This window comes from Eleutherodactylus coqui, chromosome 1, assembly GCF_035609145.1.
Source record: "Eleutherodactylus coqui strain aEleCoq1 chromosome 1, aEleCoq1.hap1, whole genome shotgun sequence".
NCBI lineage: Eukaryota > Metazoa > Chordata > Amphibia > Anura > Eleutherodactylidae > Eleutherodactylus > Eleutherodactylus coqui.
The window spans coordinates 245,679,081-245,699,035 of record NC_089837.1 but is presented as its reverse complement, the minus strand read 5'-3'; the positions used below and the strand labels follow the sequence as shown (position 1 = coordinate 245,699,035).

At 48.7% G+C, this 19,955-nt stretch overlaps 1 protein-coding gene across 2 annotated transcripts in view; it reads left to right on the top strand.

Moving 5' to 3' along the window:
* Positions 1-15,529: 15,529 nt before the first annotated feature.
* Positions 15,530-19,955, top strand: part of ZBTB24 (zinc finger and BTB domain containing 24) — a 34,381-nt gene continuing 29,955 nt past the window's right edge. For both annotated transcript variants that reach the window (XM_066607646.1, XM_066607636.1), the window contains exon 1: positions 15,530-15,660. The gene's annotated coding sequence lies outside the window, so the exon portion shown is untranslated. The remainder of the gene's footprint in view (positions 15,661-19,955) is intronic.

Genomic DNA, 19,955 nt, shown 5'->3' with positions numbered 1-19,955 from the left:
AGAGGAGGCGGGAGCTCAGTTCCTGCTCCTGGCTCTTCCATCCTCCCCCCCTGCACACGAGGGCAACGAATATTGGCTTGGCGTGAAAACCGAGACGATATACATTCGTCTGAATGCAGCCTAAAGCCAAGCTTCATCTGTCAGTGAATGCAGGCAAGTGGCCGGAAGCATAGGCGTACCGCTACGGGTTGGAATTGCGACGTGGCCCCTGCACTGAGAGGGCCAAGCGGCCCCCGCCATATATAAAAGGCATGCTGAGTGCATTGCTGGCTAGTCGTACAGCCATGTGATTAGTGCGGCCGCCAGCAGTGTGTGGCTGCTGCAGGAGGGCAGGAGAGGGGAATGCCTATGCAGACAGATAATGACCCCCATCATCCTCCCCGGAGTCATCCTGCAGAGTGGAGGGCAGCCGGGGTGTCTTACCACACACAGAGAGTGAAGGACACACAGACAGACCCACCTGCAGCACTGGACAGCAGCTGCCAGGACTTGTGATAATGTCACCTGTGTGGGAGCAGTCAGGGATCACATGATCAGCGGGTGATCAGCGTCTGCAGGAATCTGCTGTACTGGATGTGTAATACAGAGTGGATCACAGTAAACTAGCCCGGCATAAAAGCTGTCTAAAAACAAATATCTCGCTGTTGCCCATAGCAACCAATCACAGCACAGCTCTTATTTTACCCCAGCAGTTTAGGAAATGAGATCTGTGCTGTGATTGGTTGCTAAACTTCTAGCTTAGATACAAGATGTGATACGGCTGATGCATGGAGACTCTAGTATCCTCTTGTACCGCGTCTAGCTTAGATGCACGATGTGACACGGGTGGACATGGAGGCTCTAGTACCTTGTTGTTCTGCCTTTAGCTCGGATATAAGATGTGATACTGGTGGTCATAGAGGCTCTAGTACCCTGCTGTACTGCCTCTAGCTTGGATACAAGATGTGATACGGGTGGGCATGGAGGCTCTGGAAGTTGGTGTCCCAGATGGTCCCATACATGACCTATTGGTGACCGGGCAGCCAAAGAAGTGTGACAATGTTGTGGGGACATTCCTCTGACAGATGATAATGTGTAAGCATTATCCTGCTACTAAATATACGGGAGATGTATAACTTAGATATGTATAGCTGCTATACATATCTAATTATACACAGGAGATATGAGGTCTCTGCAGCCCTATCATGGAGTGTGCTCTTGCATCGCATCTCCCCTTGATTTCAATGCAGCTGGTGGCATCATCGTACGATGCGATGCGATACAAGGTTTCCCCATTGTCAACTGCAGCGGAGGATCGCTACCTTTCCGGAATGATGAGAGACGTTTTTGATACATCTGTGGCAAAATCGAATGCTGGTGAGTGTGATATCACGCTGTGGTTCACGGCCCAATATCGCATTCGCCCGTGTGAAATTAGCCTAAGGGGCTACAAACAAATTTTCATGTAGTCCAGGAAGTCATGTTTTGAAAGCTCATGCCAAGCCGCTAGATCATGTATGTAAATTTGTTTTTGCAGCTGTAGGCAGCACGGTTTAGGTATGGGTACGGGAACAGGTGGTGGGAGGGGGCCGTGCTGAACTTTTACACCCGGACCACAGAGCCTTTACCTACGCCCCTGGCCGTAAGAGATCTCCAACGTGCTCTGTCCCCATTCTCTGCCGTGTGAAAGCATGGGAGCAAAAGTTGGTAAAAATACTGAATTTGTATAAAATTAGGGAATAATCATAGCAGCAGGAGATGAATGTGTTGACCATGTAGGGGGCAGTGACCTGTCTATTCATATAACGATAACAGTGAAGATAAAGCTGTTTGTGATAGAGGTAGGCCTCATGTCCACGGGCAAAAGAAGAATTAAAATCCGCTGCGGATTTTAACTCTTCTCCTGCCCGTGGATCCGCACCCCATAAGGATGCATTGACCACCCGCAGGTAGATAAATACCCGCGGATGGTCAATAAAAGTGATTTTTTTAAAAATGGAGCATGAAAAAATCTGTATACTAACACTCACATGTAGTGGATAGCTCACTGTATTTCAAAGTAGGTCTGCTTTTCACTAGCTAGGAAGAGCTGGGACCCATATATTAGGGTATGTTTTAAAGAGGAACAAGAGCAACCTCCAACCTTACAAATGTATTACTTATCCTCGAGGTGATAAATATTTGGTTGGTACGTAGAGATGAGCAAGCACCAAAATGCTCGGGTGCTCGTTACTCGAGACGAACTTTTCGTGAAGCTCGAGGGTTCGTTTCGAATAACGAACCCCATTGAAGTCAATGGGCGACCCGAGCATTTTTGTATATAGCCGATGCTCGCTAAGGTTTCCATTTGTGAAAATCTGGGCAATTCAAGAAAGTGATGGGAACGACACAGCAACGGATAGGGCAGGCGAGGGGCTACATGTTGGGCTGCATCTCAAGTTCACAGGTCCCACTATTAAGCCACAATAGCGGCAAGAGTGGGACCACCCCCCCAACAACTTTTACTTCTGAAAAGCCCTCATTAGCAATGGATACCTTAGCTAAGCACCACACTACCTCCAACAAAGCAAGTTTACAAGGGCAATAGGGTCCCAGTTAGACCTATGGAAAGTTTACTACTAGGACCTTCCAAACTGATAAAATTAAAAAATACCTTTTATTAAATTACTTAAAAGAAAAGAAGAACAAAACACACACAAACAATCACAAGAGGAGTTATGATGTAAATAGACACCTATAACTAGTAATCAGAAGGATGTTCGAAACGTAAATTTTACGCTCGACTTGTAGAGCAAAAACACTTGCCACTCGTGTAATATGAACAATGACAGATTAGAGTCATACGATAAGACTCTGTTGATGTAAATCATTGGTCATAGTCCAAGTGAAGGTGATTCAGTCTAATAGGAGGACGAATCCCATACTTGGTCAGGTATAACACCGTGCGTCAAAGGATGGAAATGACTAACACGTGAAAAAATTAGCTCATCAAGAGCGCGTCACCCAACGCGTTTCCCCCACCTAGTGGGTTCTTCAGGGGTTACAGTACGCTAATCCCAACTGATGTGTCAGGTCGTGGCCAAAGTCTACTTATGGAGACCACATAGACGTCCCGAATATAGAAGGCACGCTAGTGGTCGCCAAAAAATGGTCTGTTTGCGTCCATTTACGGATGCTAAGCACCGAAAAGATAAAGGTGCGTTGTAGGTAAAAACAGACCAAAAAAAAAAAATAATAATAATTGACCCTAAGCGTGACAAAAAAAAAAAAAAAATTTTTTTATTTTGTCACCACTGTGGTCATAAAAAGAGCATAACTATCCTCTTAGTACAAGAAAAGGGCAGGGAGATATATCCCAAGCCCTAAAGCCGTTAGATAGAAACACGATCTGCAGTCCCTATGGTCCTAAAGATAGAACAAAAGTACCTAGCAGATATAAACTAGCTTAGGTTGCTAGATACATGGATAAGTGCAACCAAAGTAAGTAGTAACGGGGAACTCGCCCCTAAATCAGGACCCAAAACTGAAATCAAATAAAAGAAAAAAACGGCGGCATGTCAGTCCTTGTGGTGGAGTGACAGCATAATGAATAGCTAGTCCAAGGAGCTTTAAATAGGGTTCCCAGAGAAACACCCATGGGCGGGTGTGTAAACACAGAGCCAATCAGAGTTGAATTGGGAGGTGTCCACCTTGTCCCTGGTAGCCATGGCTACCGGTACACTAATGCTTTGTGCTGTTAGTTTAAATGAACCCAGAGTACTTACATCTAATGCATAATGCAGAGGGATATGAAGCGCTTATAAAGCGCCAGCCAGCGATCACATGGCACTGACTGATCCCTTCTGTAGCATATCATAAGCCTCTGAGGTCCGGATTGTAGATGGGTGACGTCATGACGTTAAGGGGGCGTGGCTACGTAGCCAGCGCCGAGATCACATGACGATGCATGTGATATTATACCCGATGCTTTATAGAAGAAGATAAATGGCACTACGGTCATACAGACCGCCAGCCAAAGCATCAGAGATGATAACAGGCATCACAACCAAGGCATCCGTTATCCGGAGCCCAGGTAGTGACGTCATGACGTTCGGGGGGTGTGGCTACGTAGCTGATGTGATCACATGACGAGGTATGTCACTGTCAGCGTCATGTGATGCAAGAGGAGGCGGGTACAAGGTTTAGCTGGACTGTTAACCATGGCAACGTTTGTAAATGTTTAACCAGAGTTGCTGGGAGACACAGAAAGGATGTTAATTTGTTTGCACTAAGTCCAGCAGACATGGAAAGCACTGTTATATGCCAGGAATTAGTGTGGATAATATCCGGATTCCTAGCCAAGGTAACGATTATAGATAGAAATAAGGGCTATTAGAGTAGCATGGAACGATTACTGCTGTTATATTACAGATCCCCATGACGCTGCCGGCTCAGATAGAGGTGAATCAGTGCAAAAATAATTTTGCCTAAAAACGCCACATGGAAATGATGGAACCGCATGTATTTGCCCATGAGTGTTTACTTGGGGAAAAAAAAAAAAAAAAACTGAAAAAAAGGGGGAGAACAATCCTCCGAATAACACACCATGATTAACAATAAATATTTAATGGATAAGTACAGGATGTATAAGGCATCAAGTGATAATGAAACCGCATGTGTGCGCCCATATATGTTACTTTGGAATGGACAATTCGTGCTCCAAGCTACATACCATGAAACCAGATTGGTCTCAAATAAATAGTAGTAGAGGACTAGCAAGGGCATTTGTAGCAATAGCAAGCTACACAGAATATCTTGTACGAAAAACGAAGATAGTCATAGTAGATAGAAGGTGTAGCATAATAGCTAAACCAAAAAACAATGTTTAGTTCTCCTGATAAAAAGATACTGTAAGGATATTGAATGCGTCAACACTGGCAGCCATGCATGCTGTTTTTAAATAAAACAATTAAATGACAATTGTTCGTTCAACCCGGTTGGAGACAGAGAGCGTAATCTAAAGATCCAGCTAGCCTCTTTCTGTAAAAGGAGCTGATTCACATCGCCGCGGCGACCATCGTGACGGACCTGTTCAATGCCTTGAAATTGGACATGTGTATCATCACCACCATGTGTATCCCACATGTGTATTGCAAGTGGCGTTTTTTCTTTGCGTCTAATGTTCCCTATGTGGGCAAGAATACGACGGCGGAATTCCTGTGCCGTCTTGCCCACATAGTTAAGTGGACAGGAACAGGTGGCCAAGTAGACGACATTTGTAGTTCGGCAGTTGATGAACTCACGGTTTGTGAATTCCTTGCCTGTATTTGCGCTTTTGAATACTGGACTCTTTTTAATAAACGGACAGGCCGCACAGCCTGAACATTTAAAGGTCCCCTTCAGGTTGTGCCTGCCTAACCACATGCTTGTCGGGATTTCACGTGGAAGATGGCTTCTGACAAGCCGGTCGCGCAAATTACGTCCGCGGCGAAAAGTAATCAATGGTGCAGGGGGTATTAAGTCGCTGATATCCTCATCGTCCTTGAGGATATCCCAGAACTTATTTAGAATATTCCTAACGGCAGAGGAGCCGGTGTCAAAGGTACCGACAATCCTAGTTTGGATGGTTTGTTCCCTCTTTCGTTTTTGCAGTAATTCCCCACGATTTTTTTGGGATGCAAACTTATGTGCCTCAAGAATTACATCTTCTGAGTAGCCTCGCTCTCTGAACCTCAATGATAGTTTTTCAGCTTCGGTTACAAATTCATGTTCTGAGGAACAGTTACGGCGTATCCTTAAAAATTGCCCTTTAGGGATCCCTCTCCGTAAAGGGTAAGGATGATGGCTATCCCAGGTCAATAAGGAATTTGTCGCGGTGGATTTGCGAAAAGTATTTGTTGTAAGAGTACCGTCATGTTCCTTTGTAATCTTGAGGTCAAGGAAGGTGACAGAAGTCTTGTCACTCTCGGCCGTGAAGCGTAAGTTGAGAGAATTGATGTTTAGCTTCTCAACAAACTGATTGAAAGTGATTGCATTACCTGACCAAAGAATAAAAATGTCATCTATATACCTAGCCCATAGGAGGACATTGTTGGTATACAGATGGTTAACCTCAGTAAACACGTGTCGTTCCTCCCACCAGCCCAGGAGCAAATTTGCGTAGGATGGGGCACACGGTGTCCCCATCGCGGTGCCCCTGAGCTGGTGGAAGAAGACATCTTGGAAAAGAAAATAATTGCGAGTGAGAATAAACTTTAGTAGTTCCAGAACAAATTGATTATGCTCACAGTAATGTTGGCCTTTTTGATTAAGATAATATTCAGTAGCCTTTAAACCTAGTTCATGGGGAATTGAACTATAAAGGCTTTCCACGTCCATGGTTGCCAGAATGACATCTGGATCAAGGTGGATGCCTTCTAGTTGGCGCAACATGTCGAGGGTGTCCTCGACATGTGAAGGCAGAGACGTAACGAATGGCCGTAATATCTGGTCCACGTAAGTACTCGCATGTTGACTGAGGTTGGAAACGCCCGAGACGATTGGACGCCCTTTAATGGGCGACAGTCCCTTATGCACCTTCGGCAAGGTGTAGAATGTAGCAATCCTCGGGTGCTTCGGGACAATGAACTCAAATTCTCTTGGACTAATGAGTTTAGACGTTAGTGCTTTCTCCGCGATGGATAGTAATTCGCTGGAGAATTTGAGAGTAGGGTCAGACTGAAGTTTTTCATAAGTGTCGACATCATTTAATAAAGATAGACACATGTTGGTATAAACATCTCTATTAAGGACTACAACGTTACCACCTTTATCAGAAGGTTTGATAACGAGGTCACGGTTGTTTTCCAAAGTTTTTAAAGCACATGATTCTTCATAGGTCAGGTTTTGGGGGCTTCTACAGTTTCTGGGATTAAGGTTCGTGATTTCCTTAAGAACGATTTTTTCAAATGTATCCAACAGGGGACAGTGTAATGAGGGAGGGTTCGATGCATTTTTATTTTTCAGTGCCGTGAACGGACCTTTACCGGGGACCTTGTTCATATCTCTCTCGAGTTCTTGCAGGTCTCTCAAAATGGGCATATCAGATGGAGAAAGCCCATATTCTTTTGCTAGTTTTTTATCCAGTTGGACAAAGTGTTTCTTCCAACGTAACCGGCGCATGAAGAGGGAGACATCCTTCGCCCAGACGAACGGGTTGAATGGGTTCGTCGGGACGAAGGACATCCCCCTCTCCAAAACGTCAATCTCCACAGGTGTCAATGTCTTTCCTGAGAGATTAATAACCTGCAGTTTTTCAGAGGGAGAATGAACAACTTTATCTCGGTAGGTCTGGGTAGTGGTCACACGGCTCTTCTTTCTCGTAGTGGGTACCTGGGGGTGGGAGGAGGGCCTAAAAAACCTTGCTCTATGTTAGGATTCAGGTATCTATTTCTGCCTCTTCCCCTTTGTTGGGGCTTATTTCTATTCCTCCGAGGATATGAATTGAACCTACCCCTTCCTCGAGTATCACTTTCAGACATGTCCGGATCAGAAGAACTTATGTCAGTTTCGGAACATGATCTGTCAGTGTCGTGTTTCTATCTAACGGCTTTAGGGCTTGGGATATATCTCCCTGCCCTTTTCTTGTACTAAGAGGATAGTTATGCTCTTTTTATGACCACAGTGGTGACAAAATAAAAAATTTTTTTTTTTTTTTTGTCACGCTTAGGGTCAATTATTATTATTTTTTTTTTTGGTCTGTTTTTACCTACAACGCACCTTTATCTTTTCGGTGCTTAGCATCCGTAAATGGACGCAAACAGACCATTTTTTGGCGACCACTAGCGTGCCTTCTATATTCGGGACGTCTATGTGGTCTCCATAAGTAGACTTTGGCCACGACCTGACACATCAGTTGGGATTAGCGTACTGTAACCCCTGAAGAACCCACTAGGTGGGGGAAACGCGTTGGGTGACGCGCTCTTGATGAGCTAATTTTTTCACGTGTTAGTCATTTCCATCCTTTGACGCACGGTGTTATACCTGACCAAGTATGGGATTCGTCCTCCTATTAGACTGAATCACCTTCACTTGGACTATGACCAATGATTTACATCAACAGAGTCTTATCGTATGACTCTAATCTGTCATTGTTCATATTACACGAGTGGCAAGTGTTTTTGCTCTACAAGTCGAGCGTAAAATTTACGTTTCGAACATCCTTCTGATTACTAGTTATAGGTGTCTATTTACATCATAACTCCTCTTGTGATTGTTTGTGTGTGTTTTGTTCTTCTTTTCTTTTAAGTAATTTAATAAAAGGTATTTTTTAATTTTATCAGTTTGGAAGGTCCTAGTGGTAAACCTCCAACAAAGCACAATCACTGCCTACATGACACTCCGCTGCCACTTCTCCTGGGTTACATGCTGCCCAACCCCCCCCCCCCCCGCACGACCCAGTGTCCACAGCGCACACCAAACTGTCCCTGCCCAGCCTTCAGCTGCCCTCATGCCACGCCACCCTCATGTCTATTTATAAGTGCGTCTGCCAGAGGAAAAGCAGGCACACACTGCCGAGGGTTGGCACGGCTAGGCAGCGACCCTCTTTAAAAGGGGCGGGGCGATAGTCCACAATGCTGTACAGAAGCAATGAGAAATCCAATCCTGTGCCACCTCCATCTGGAGCTGCACACGTGGGCATAGCAATGGGGAACCTATGTGCCACACACTATTCATTCTGTCAAGGTGTCTGCATGCCCCAGTCAGACCACGGTTTTTTATAAATAGTCACAGGCAGGTACAACTCCGCAATGGGAATTCCGTGTGCACCCACAGCATGGGTGGCTCCCTGTAACCCACCAGCTGGACAGCAGAGCTAACGTCAGATGAAATGCACGTGGGCTTCGGCCCACACTGCATGCCCCAGTCAGACTGGGGTTCTTTAGAAGTGGACACATGTAGTTACAACTCCGTGTGGACCCACAGCATGGGTGGGTGCCAGGAAGCCACCAGCGGTACATAAATATATCCCATTGCATTGCCCATCACAGCTGAGGTAATAATGTCATGTTTAATGCAGGTTGGCTTCGGCCCACACTGCATGCCCCAGTCAGACTGGGGTTCTTTAGAAGTGGACACATGCAGTTAACACTCCGTGTGGACCCACAGCATGGGTGGGTGCCAGGAAGCCACCGGCGGTACATAAATACATCCCATTGCAGTGCCCAACACAGCTGATGTAACGTCAGCTGTAATGCAGGTGGGCTAAAAATTAATTTGATTACACTGTAGGCGAGGGCCCCAAAAATTGGTGTACCAACAGTACTAATGTACCTCAGAAAAATTGCCCATGCCCAACCAAGAGGGCAGGTGAAACCCATTAATTGCTTTGGTTAATGTGGCTTCATTGGTAACTAGGCCAGGAGGCAGCCCAGTTAAAATAAAAATTGGTTGAGGTGAAAGTTTCAACGCTTTAATGAGCATTGAAACGTATAAAAATTGTTTAGAAAAATTATATGACTGAGCCTTGTGGGCCTAAGAAAAATTGCCAGTTCGGCGTGATTATGTGAGGTTTCAGGAGGAGGAGGAGGAGGAGGAATATTATACACAGATTGATGAAGCGAAAAGGTCCCCGTTTTTGATGGGGATAGAGAACGATGCTTCCATCCGCGGGTGCAGCCTACGTATTGCTTAGGTATCGCTGCTGTCCGCTGGTGGAGAAGAGAAGTCTGGGGAAATCCAGGCTTTGTTCATCTTGATGAGTGTTAGCCTGTCGGCACTGTCGGTTGATAGGCGGGTACGCTTATCTGTGATGATTCCCCCAGCCAAACTAAACACCCTCTCTGACAAGACGCTAGCCGCAGGACAAGCAAGCACCTCCAGGGCATACAGCGCGAGTTCAGGCCACGTGTCCAGCTTCGACACCCAGTAGTTGTAGGGGGCAGAGGCGTCACGGAGGACGGTCGTGCGATCGGCTACGTACTCCCTCACCATCCTTTTACAGTGCTCCCGCCGACTCAGCCGTGACTGGGGAGCGGTGACACAGTCTTGCTGGGGAGCCATAAAGCTGTCAAGGGTCTTAAAGAGTGTTGCCCTGCCTGTGCTGTACATGCTGCCTGATCTCCGCGCCTCCCCTGCTACCTGGCCCTCGGAACTGCGCCTTCGGCCACTAGCGCTGTCGTATGGGAATTTTACCATCAGTTTGTCCGACAGGGTCCTGTGGTATAGCAACACTCTCGAACCCCTTTCCTCTTTGGGTATGAGAGTGGAAAGGTTCTCCTTATACCGTGGGTCAAGCAGTGTGTACACCCAGTAATCCGTAGTGGCCAGAATGCGTGTAACGCGAGGGTCACGAGAAAGGCATCCTAACATGAAGTCAGCCATGTGTGCCAGGGTACCTGTACGCAACACATGGCTGTCCTCACTAGGAAGATCACTTTCAGGATCCTCCACCTCCTCCTCCTCCTCAGGCCATACACGCTGAAAGGATGACAGGCCAGCAGCATGTGTACCCTCACCAGTGGGCCAAGCTGTCCCTTCCCCCTCCGCCTTATCTTCCTCCTCCTCCTCACCGCGCTGAGATATAGACAGGAGGGTGCTCTGACTATCCAGCGACATACTGTCTTCCCCCGGCTCTGTTTCCGAGCGCAAAGCGTCTGCCTTTATGCTTTGCAGGGAACTTCTCAAGAGGCATAGCAGAGGAATGGTGACGCTAATGATTGCAGCATCGCCGCTCACCACCTGGGTAGACTCCTCAAACTTTCCAAGGACCTGGCAGATGTCTGCCAACCAGGCCCACTCTTCTGAAAAGAATTGAGGAGGCTGACTCCCACTGCGCCACCCATGTTGGAGTTGGTATTCCACTATAGCTCTACGCTGCTCATAGAGCCTGGCCAACATGTTGAGCGTAGAATTCCACCGTGTGGGCACGTCGCACTGCAGTCGGTGCACTGGCAGATTAAATCGATGTTGCAGGGTGCGCAGGGTGGCAGCGTCCGTGTGGGACTTGCGGAAATGTGCGCAGAGCCGGCGCACCTTTCCGAGCAGGTCTGACAAGCGTGGGTAGCTTTTCAGAAAGCGCTGAACCACCAAATTAAAGACGTGGGCCAGGCATGGCACGTGCGTGAGGCTGCCGAGCTGCAGAGCCGCCACCAGGTTACGGCCGTTGTCACACACGACCATGCCCGGTTGGAGGCTCAGTGGCGCAAGCCAGCGGTCGGTCTGCTCTGTCAGACCCTGCAGCAGTTCATGGGCCGTGTGCCTCTTATCTCCTAAGCTGAGTAGTTTCAGCACGGCCTGCTGACGCTTGCCCACCGCTGTGCTGCCACGCCGCGTGACACCGACTGCTGGCGACGTGCTGCTGCTGCTGACACATCTTGATTGCGAGACAGAGGTTGCATTGGAGGAGGAGGAGGAGGGTGGTTTAGTGGAGGAAGCATACACCGCCGCAGATACCAGCACCGAGCTGTGGCCCGCAATTCTGGGGGTGGGTAGGACGTGAGCGGTCCCAGGCTCTGACTCTGTCCCAGCCTCCACTAAATTCACCCAATGTGCCGTCAGGGAGATATAGTGGCCCTGCCCGCCTGTGCTTGTCCACGTGTCCGTTGTTAAGTGGACCTTGGCAGTAACCGCGTTGGTGAGGGCGCGTACAATGTTGCGGGAGACGTGGTCGTGCAGGGCTGGGACGGCACATCGGGAAAAGTAGTGGCGACTGGGAACTGAGTAGCGCAGGGCCGCCGCCGCCATCATACTTTTGAAGGACTCCGTTTCCACAACCCTATACGGCAGCATCTCCAGGCTGATAAATTTGGCCACGTGCACGTTTAACGCTTGAGCGTGCGGGTGCGTGGCGGCGTACTTGCGCTTGCGCTCAAACACTTGCGCTAGCGACGGCTGGACGGTGCGCTGAGAGACATTGGTGGATGGGGCTGAGGACAGCGGAGGTGAGGGTGTGGGTGCAGGCCAGGAGACGGTAGTGCCTGTGTCCTCAGAGCGGGGTTGGATCTCAGTGGCAGGTTGGGGCACAGGGGGAGAGGCAGCGGTGCAAACCGGAGGCGGTGAACGGCCTTCGTCCCACCTTGTGGGATGCTTGGCCATCATATGTCTGCGCATGCTGGTGAGGCTGGTGGTGGTGGCTCCCCGGCTGATCTTGGCGCGACAAAGGTTGCACACCACTGTTCGTCGGTCGTCTGCACTCTCAGTGAAAAACTACCAGACCTTTGAGCACCTCGGCCTCTGCAGGGTGGCATGGCGCGAGGGGGCGCTTTGGGAAACAGTTGGTGGATTATTCGGTCTGGCCCTGCCTCTACCCCTGGACACCTGCCCTGCTGCTGCCCTTGCCTCCCCCTCTGAAGACCTGTCCTGAGTAGGCGTAGCAAACCAGGTGGGGTCAGTCACCTCATTGTCCTGCTGCTCTTGCTCAGAATCCTCGGTGCGCTCCTCCCTCGGACTTAATGCCCTTACTACTACCTCACTGATAGACAACTGTGTCTCATCGTCATCGGCCTCCTCACCCACTGAAAGGTCTTGAGACAGTTGCCGGAAGTCCCCAGCCTCATCCCCCGGACCCCGGGAACTTTGCAATGGTTGGGCATCAGTCACGATAAACTCCTCTGGTGGGAGAGGAACCACTGCTGCCCAATCTGAGCAGGGGCCCGAGAACAGTTCCTGGGAGTCTGCCCGCTCCTCAGAATGTTTCATTTTTATGGAGTGAGGAGGCTGGGAGGAAGGAGGAGCAGCAGCCAGAGGATTCTGAGTTGCAGCAGTGGACGGCGCAGAACTCTGGGTGGACGATAGGTTGCTGGAAGCACTTTCTGCCATCCACGACAGGACCTGCTCACACTGCTCATTTTCTAATAAAGGTCTACCGCGTGCACCCATTAAATGTGCTATGAATGTGGGGACGCCAGAAACGTGCCTCTCTCCTAATCCCGCAGCAGTCGGCTGCGATACACCTGGATCAGGAGCTCGGCCTGTGCCCACACCCGGACTAGGGCCTCCGCGTCCTCGGCCGCGCCCACGTCCTCTAGGCCTACCCCTACCCCTCAGCATGCTGTATTACCAGTAATGCAGAAACACAACGCTGTAATTAAATGTGCCGCTTATTGGCCTGTGGTTGGAGGCTGAGTTCGCTTACGGAACGCCAGGAAATAATTTGGCGCAAGCCTGCTGTAACACTTAGCTGGCTGCGTATGATTTTGGAGAACTACTACCCCCAGCAGACACGGACCCAGAACACTGAGCACAGTGACAGGCAGGCCAAATAGATTTTTTGCCCAATATTTTTTTGAAAAGGACCACACTGCATATATTCAATCAATAATATATGTCTTCTGTCCCTGCCTACACAATTCTGTCCCTGGAGTGTGTCACGGAACTGCAGTATTGCACTGTTATTAACTGCAACAGAGCGGTGATTTCAGAGCCAGGAAATAATTTGGCGCAAGCCTGCTGTAACACTTAGCTGGCTGCGTATGATTTTGGAGAACTACTACCCCCAGCAGACACAGACCCAGAACACTGAGCACAGTGACAGGCAGGCCAAATAAATTTTTTTCCAATATTTTTTTGAAAAGGACCACTGCGTATATTCAATCAATAATATATGTCTTCTGGACCTGCCTCCACCCTTCTGTCCCTGGACTATTACTGCGAACGCAATGCTCTGCACGGCCGATATACCAAAAAAAAAAAAAAGTGCAACACTGCTAAAAGCAGCCTCCACAGTACTGCACACGGTTAGATGTGGCCCTAAGAAGGACCGTTGGGGTTCTTGAAGCCTACAATAACTCCTAACACTCTCCCTACAGCAGCTCCAACACGATAGCACTGTCCCTCAGCTATGTCACAACGCATCTGAGGCGAGCCGCGGGAGGGGCCGATTTTTATACTCGGGTGACACCTGATCTCCCCAGCCACTCACTGCAGGGGGGTGGTATAGGGCTTGAACGTCGCAGGGGGAAGTTGTAATGCCTTCCCTGTCTTTCAATTGGCCAGAAAAGCGCGCTAACGTCTCAGAGACGAAAGTGAAAGTAACCCGAACATCGCATGGTACTCGTTACGAGTAACGAGCATCCCGAACACGCTAATACTCGAACGAGCATCAAGCTCGGACGAGTACGTTCGCTCATCTCTAATGCTGACCAGACAAAAGTCCCATCCATATGAGCTGAGTGTGCATACTGACACGTGGAATCCCTGCTCCATCCTCAAGACTGCATCTCATTTCAAGTCTCTCAGTGGATCTCCAATCAGGGATCTCCTCCTATACCAGGAGGCTAATTTAAAAGATTCATTAATAGCCCCCTTCACGCGGTGAGACAATATGTCAATATAGCTTTCCCAGATCTCAATGAATTTTTGTAAGTGTGTTTCTTTTCTAAACACAGGTCTCCACCCAACAATTTGCATAAGAAATGAAAGGACGCCTGGTCCTTTTTTTCTCTTGTCATCTTCTGCAAAAGAAACCCGTATGGTTCATGTTCAAAGTACATTTCTTTCTATAAATGTATATTCTGTCCCATCGTTATTACCACGTGAGGAAAGATCTTCTAAGGGGTTTCTGGGGCTTAAAAAAAAAAAGGGAATACTTGCTGCCCCACCACTTACTGTCCAGCGCTGCAGCCATGGTGCCCACCAAAAGGAACTCAGAAGCTGCGGTGGGTGGTCACAGGCCGTGCAGTGTGTGTGTGGGACTGCTCAGCCACTCACAGGCTTCAGTGTTCGAAGAAAACAATCACCAATAAAGCATCCTGGAAGCCCTGCCATAAAGAGGAGCACATGTGGCTGCAGGATGGCCTGAACATATCCCTGAGCTGTCTTTGGCAGTAGGAACATAAAAAAGTTATTTATACCGTACATGTGTCTGGGGGGGGGGGGGGGGGGGGGGGGGGGTTGAAAACTAAAATAAAGTGCTGCGACAGGAAGGGGTTAAATAATAAAACATATAAGTATTGCCGTCCAGTGAGCGGCTGTTACAGCACCTTACTGTACAACATCCAGTACTTTGAATTGACCACTAGAGGGCGCTGTAGAAGCGATAGTGTAATTCCTCTACCGCAGGAATATCATTATATTATATATTATAAAAATTCCAGCAACCTGATTGGGTGATTGGGTTGGCTCATTCACCAAACAACCAATCAGGTTGCGAATCGAGCAGAAGTCTTGTGGAATATAATAATATGGCTACCGCAGGCATAGTTCTGTTTTCAGCCGCACTTAAGCAGCGTTGCTGATTAGAGCCACCTGATTGGCTCTTCGGCACCACGTGACTACACAGCGTGCACGCGGATTGCCTTCAGCAGCTGTGCACTACACACTACACTTACAGCACGGGGTTAGGTATAGGGTTAGGGTTAGTATTTAGGGTTAGGTTTAGTGTAGTGTGGAGTGAACTGTAGTGTGTAGTGCACACGGCTGCTGAAGGCAATCCGCGTGCACGCTGTGTAGTCACGTGGTGCCGAAGAGCCAATCAGGTGGCTCTAATCAGCAGCGCTGCTTAAGTGCGGCTGAAAACAGAAATATGCCTAGCGCAGGCAGCGCGCGCTATCTCCTCCCAGCTCCGCACAACTCCAACTCCCGCCTACACTTCCGGCTATCGTAGGAGGCGGGCTGACGTCATCGCTGTGCGCGGTCACATGGCTATGATGTCATCGCTTACAGTGTAGACGCTTCGTCCGAGTATCCGGGTGGCCCGCTGCTGATATCTGGCAGCGGTGGAAGGTAGGTGGGTCAGTGCGGCACTGCTGGCCGTGTTGTGGGATTTGGAGAGACATGCCGCCTTTACGGCGCCCTTTTGCGTTGTTACATTGCTGCCAGTAACGGCCCTGCGGGAGGCGGCTCTCCCACAGCTGGAGGTTGGCGGGTGTACAGTTGTAGGGGCTGCAGTTGTGTGGGCGAGGCAGGAAGACGGGGCGTCCTGCACCGCAGGCTTGTAGTAACGGCTCCATAAAGGGAATCTGTCAGTAGGTTTAGTACCCCAGGCCTAGAGCAGCGCCGGGGTGCCGGAGCATCCCTGCTGTCAGCTATATGTAACTGAGTTGGAGCGGTCCGGGTGAGCTGATGGATCATCTCTGCTATCAGCTTGTTTGTCCCCAAAGTCTGCCCTTCCAACCCCCCACGACACATGTAGCGCTGCCAGGTCTTCTATGAGTGCCGTGTGGTCATCAGCCAACGCATGCAGAGATGAACTGTCCCTTTTGTGGGCCGATGTCCATTGCTCATCTGTGCATGCGCCGGCTGATGCCATGTCTTGCAAGAAGTATGCTAAACCCAGCTGCAGCTGAATGTAAAATCGCCACGCTTTGCCACATGCCTGTGTGAGCTCAGCCAGCAACTCTGCGTACCGTCTCTTCTTGCATTGCAGTGATCCCCATAGTAACATTCATTTAAAACGGATCAGAAATGTATGCAACTCACATGGCAGGCAATTCCAATACCAATTTTTTTTTCAAGACTCCCATAGAAAATAATTGGCAACTCTTTAACACCCCCCCCCCCCCCCCCCCCCTACATGCAGGAATGTGTGGGATCTTTCCTTGTGAGTGCGTTGCACGCCTGATCAAGCTGAAGACCACTGTATCAAAGGCAATATGCTTCTGATTTATAAATAGCATCATGGTACATATATACTCCAAGTGATGTAGCAATAGAGATACATGCTATTAAAGTCATAAGAACTCAGTATAGGCCTTAGTTTCTAATGATTAACATATGTTAACACTTTAAGCCTCATGCCCACGGCCGGGTCAGATCGGATTCCGACTTCGAAATAGAGCAGCGGAATCAGACCTGGCGCCCCCCAGAGACCCTATACTCTCCTCTCTGGATCCTCGCGTGTGATGTGGATTCTCGCTGTATTTCCGTAGTGCTCACTGTGGAAGTCCAAAAGCAATTAAGACCAGCAGCACTCCCATAACGCACCAATTCGTTGGTGGAGCGGGTATTATTGTTCAGGACGCAAGCCCAATCAGGATCGGACCCAAATACCACAGGCAACTTCAGTAGTAATGTACAAAAGAGGCAGTGTCCACACTGCTATTCAGAATAAAAGCAGACTTTATTCCCCCAGGTCCTCAGTGGCAACGTTTCGATTTCCTTCTGAGAAGAATAGAACATGCCATGATTCTCCCCCGCGAGCAGGCAATCACAGTTGATTTCAGCTCAGGGGCAGGGGAGAATCGTTTAACACAGCATGTCTATGGATGGTCATTGCTGCAGGATTCATGGCCGGTGTCTGACCGCGAATTCCACAGCGATAATCCGTCCGTGGGCATTCGGCCTTAAGATGTGTGTTACTACGAAAACACGTGATTTCCAGGGAAAAAAAGAGAAATGAAACTTAACAGAGAATAAACTTACTAATATCACTGCTTGGCCTGAGGATTGCAGAGGGAGGGGAAATGAGGAACTTCTCTTATCAGAATATAGTCTCTCCAGTGAGAAAGGCCTAGTGTATAATATTGTACAAGTTAACCATTAAGCTGCTGCTATTTACTAAGAAGGAAGAAATATATAGCGTGTTTGCATAGGCTGATGTGAGAAACATATGAAAAGATATATACAATAGAAGGCATATATCACTAGAACAGACAATACTCCCACAGGAATTCCACGGAAGGGCTCATGCACACGGGCATATATGTGAACCCTATGCCGTCCATGTATTTCACACACAGCATATGGTCCTGTTTTAGCCAATGAGGTTATACACATGGGCGTTTTTCAACACAAACTGATGGTCCATGTGAAAAAAATAACCAGTCTGTATCACGGATTGGAATTGACAATGTTAACTGCCTGCGGTCTCACACAGACATGTGCTGTGTCCGAAAATGTTGGTCACAGCTCTTACGTCCATGTGCATAAGCCCTTAGTCTGCTGCTTCACCACATCATCCTGCTTGTGAGAAGCATTTCAGGGAGACGTCCGCCTGCAGGGCATTGGGAGAAAGAGAAGTCATTTTTCTCAGTTCTTCTGATAGTAACGTCATTGGCAAAGGCATGTGCCTTCCCTGCTCCATGTCCCATATGTAGCACCATCAGCGGGTTTGCACGTTCAAAACCTTTTACCAACCTATACAACTCTGTGCTGCTGCTACTACAAATGCATCTGCCCCTCACAGTACACCAAATTATGTTCTTACCATTATAATTATCCCCTAAAAACAAGAGCGCCATATAATGCCCCATGCTATGCTGCAGTCATTAGTGGTGCCTCAGTTAGTAATACTGCCCTACACAGTATAAGTAATCCGCTATGTGCCAAAAAAGTGTTCACAGACAGCTCCCCATGCCTCCCTTCTCTATGATGCAGTCTCCTCCGCAATCATGGCCAAGTTGGCAGTAGCCCTCTGTACACGGAGGCCAGGGTTTGCTGGAAGTACGGAAAAAGGTGATGAGTCTACGTTGTTCTGATTCGGTGATTCTCATGAGAAGAGTGGGCTCTGGGCAATAATGCTGGCAGTACTGGTGTATCTTGATGCCACCAGGAAGTACTGGTGGAGACAAGATTGACAGGGGGTGATGCCCCCCCGTACCTGATTGTCGGCAGAGCTGGCTGGGCTGCAGGTCCTGGCTGCCCACTAAGCAGGCGGCAACCCCTCTCTGGTGAAGTGCTGAGTGGCCTCGGCAGCAGGGAGGTCACAGCGCCCTGAAGCATTTTTCCCGGCGGAGGGCCACAAAGCACACACCCCCACCATGTAAGTTGGACATCGCGCCCGGCAGCAGGAAGGCCACAGCGCCGTGGGGAGACTGCAGGGATCTGCCAGCTCTGGGGGACACTACGATCACTGTATCAGGAGAGCAGGGTGGCTACAGCAGCGTTGGACTATTGCACACAGCCAGGTAACAAAGGTGGAGCACAGCGCCGGGTAAGATTCCAGGAGCGTTGCTCCCTCGAGCACGCAGGCAACAGCGCCGGTACTGTGACACATAGCCAGCTTACAGGGCTGGAGCGGCGCCTAATCACTGACATGCGACGCATTGTGCCCCTAATCCACTGCAGCACCTTCGAGGACCTTGCGTTATTCCGCCAATCGAGAGCTAGGGCTGGGACGGGCGTTCCTCCAGGGAAGTCCTGACAAAGCCCTAGCTTCTGGTGGCATCAAGATGCAACAGTACCAATGCTGGCATATAGTGGCTACCTGAGAGCCACCATTACAACATTCGGTCCATCCATGGTCTCCCTCACATATGGAAGCTGGGCTGTACACTTTTCAGAGCAGTTATATAACTTGTGGTGGTGTACGTTACCAATGTATTATCATTTTTTGGACTGATCTTTGGTATCCTGCTACCGTAGTATTCTACAGCAGTTCTAACACGAGCGTATAAACAAATTCTCCCTGATAGTCTTCAAGGTACAAAAGAAAAAATCCTTTGATTCCTCCTTTAAAAATGTACCTTTTTTAACCACTGGCAATGATGTAGTTGGGTTTTGTTTGGATTGCTGTATATTTCTGACTGTAAGATGCACTTTTTAGCAAGTAAAACTTGCTAAAAAGTCACTGCTTATCCTATCACTTGGGTGATGGGAGGAAACGCATGTAGGGATGGCAGACTGATATGACAGCATGGAGCAAGAAGTAGAAAGGCAGGAGCTAGACAGCAATGAAGACATCCAGCTCATGTCCCCCGACTACTGTGTGTCAGCATGCACTGCCAGCAAACCCGGGTCTTGTATCATTTTTGTGCCTGAGGTTCTCAGGTGTAACTCGCATCGAAGAGCACACTGCATATGTGCACGTACTATCGGGTAAGATTCGCACGACGACAAGACACGCTGCGTTCCCCCCCCCCCCCCCCCCCCCGTCTTGCAGCATCACAGGGCACACTTGTGTTTTTTCTTGTGCCTTTTTTTTTAACGTGATTGTCAATGGGACTTTCTAATGTTAATGCATCGCACAAAAATTGCAAAGCACAAACTTGCGAAGCGTTTTTAACATTAAAAGTCCCATTGACAAGTGCGTGGAAAAAACGCAGTGATATCGTGTGAAAAAAACTTGCAAGAAAAACGCA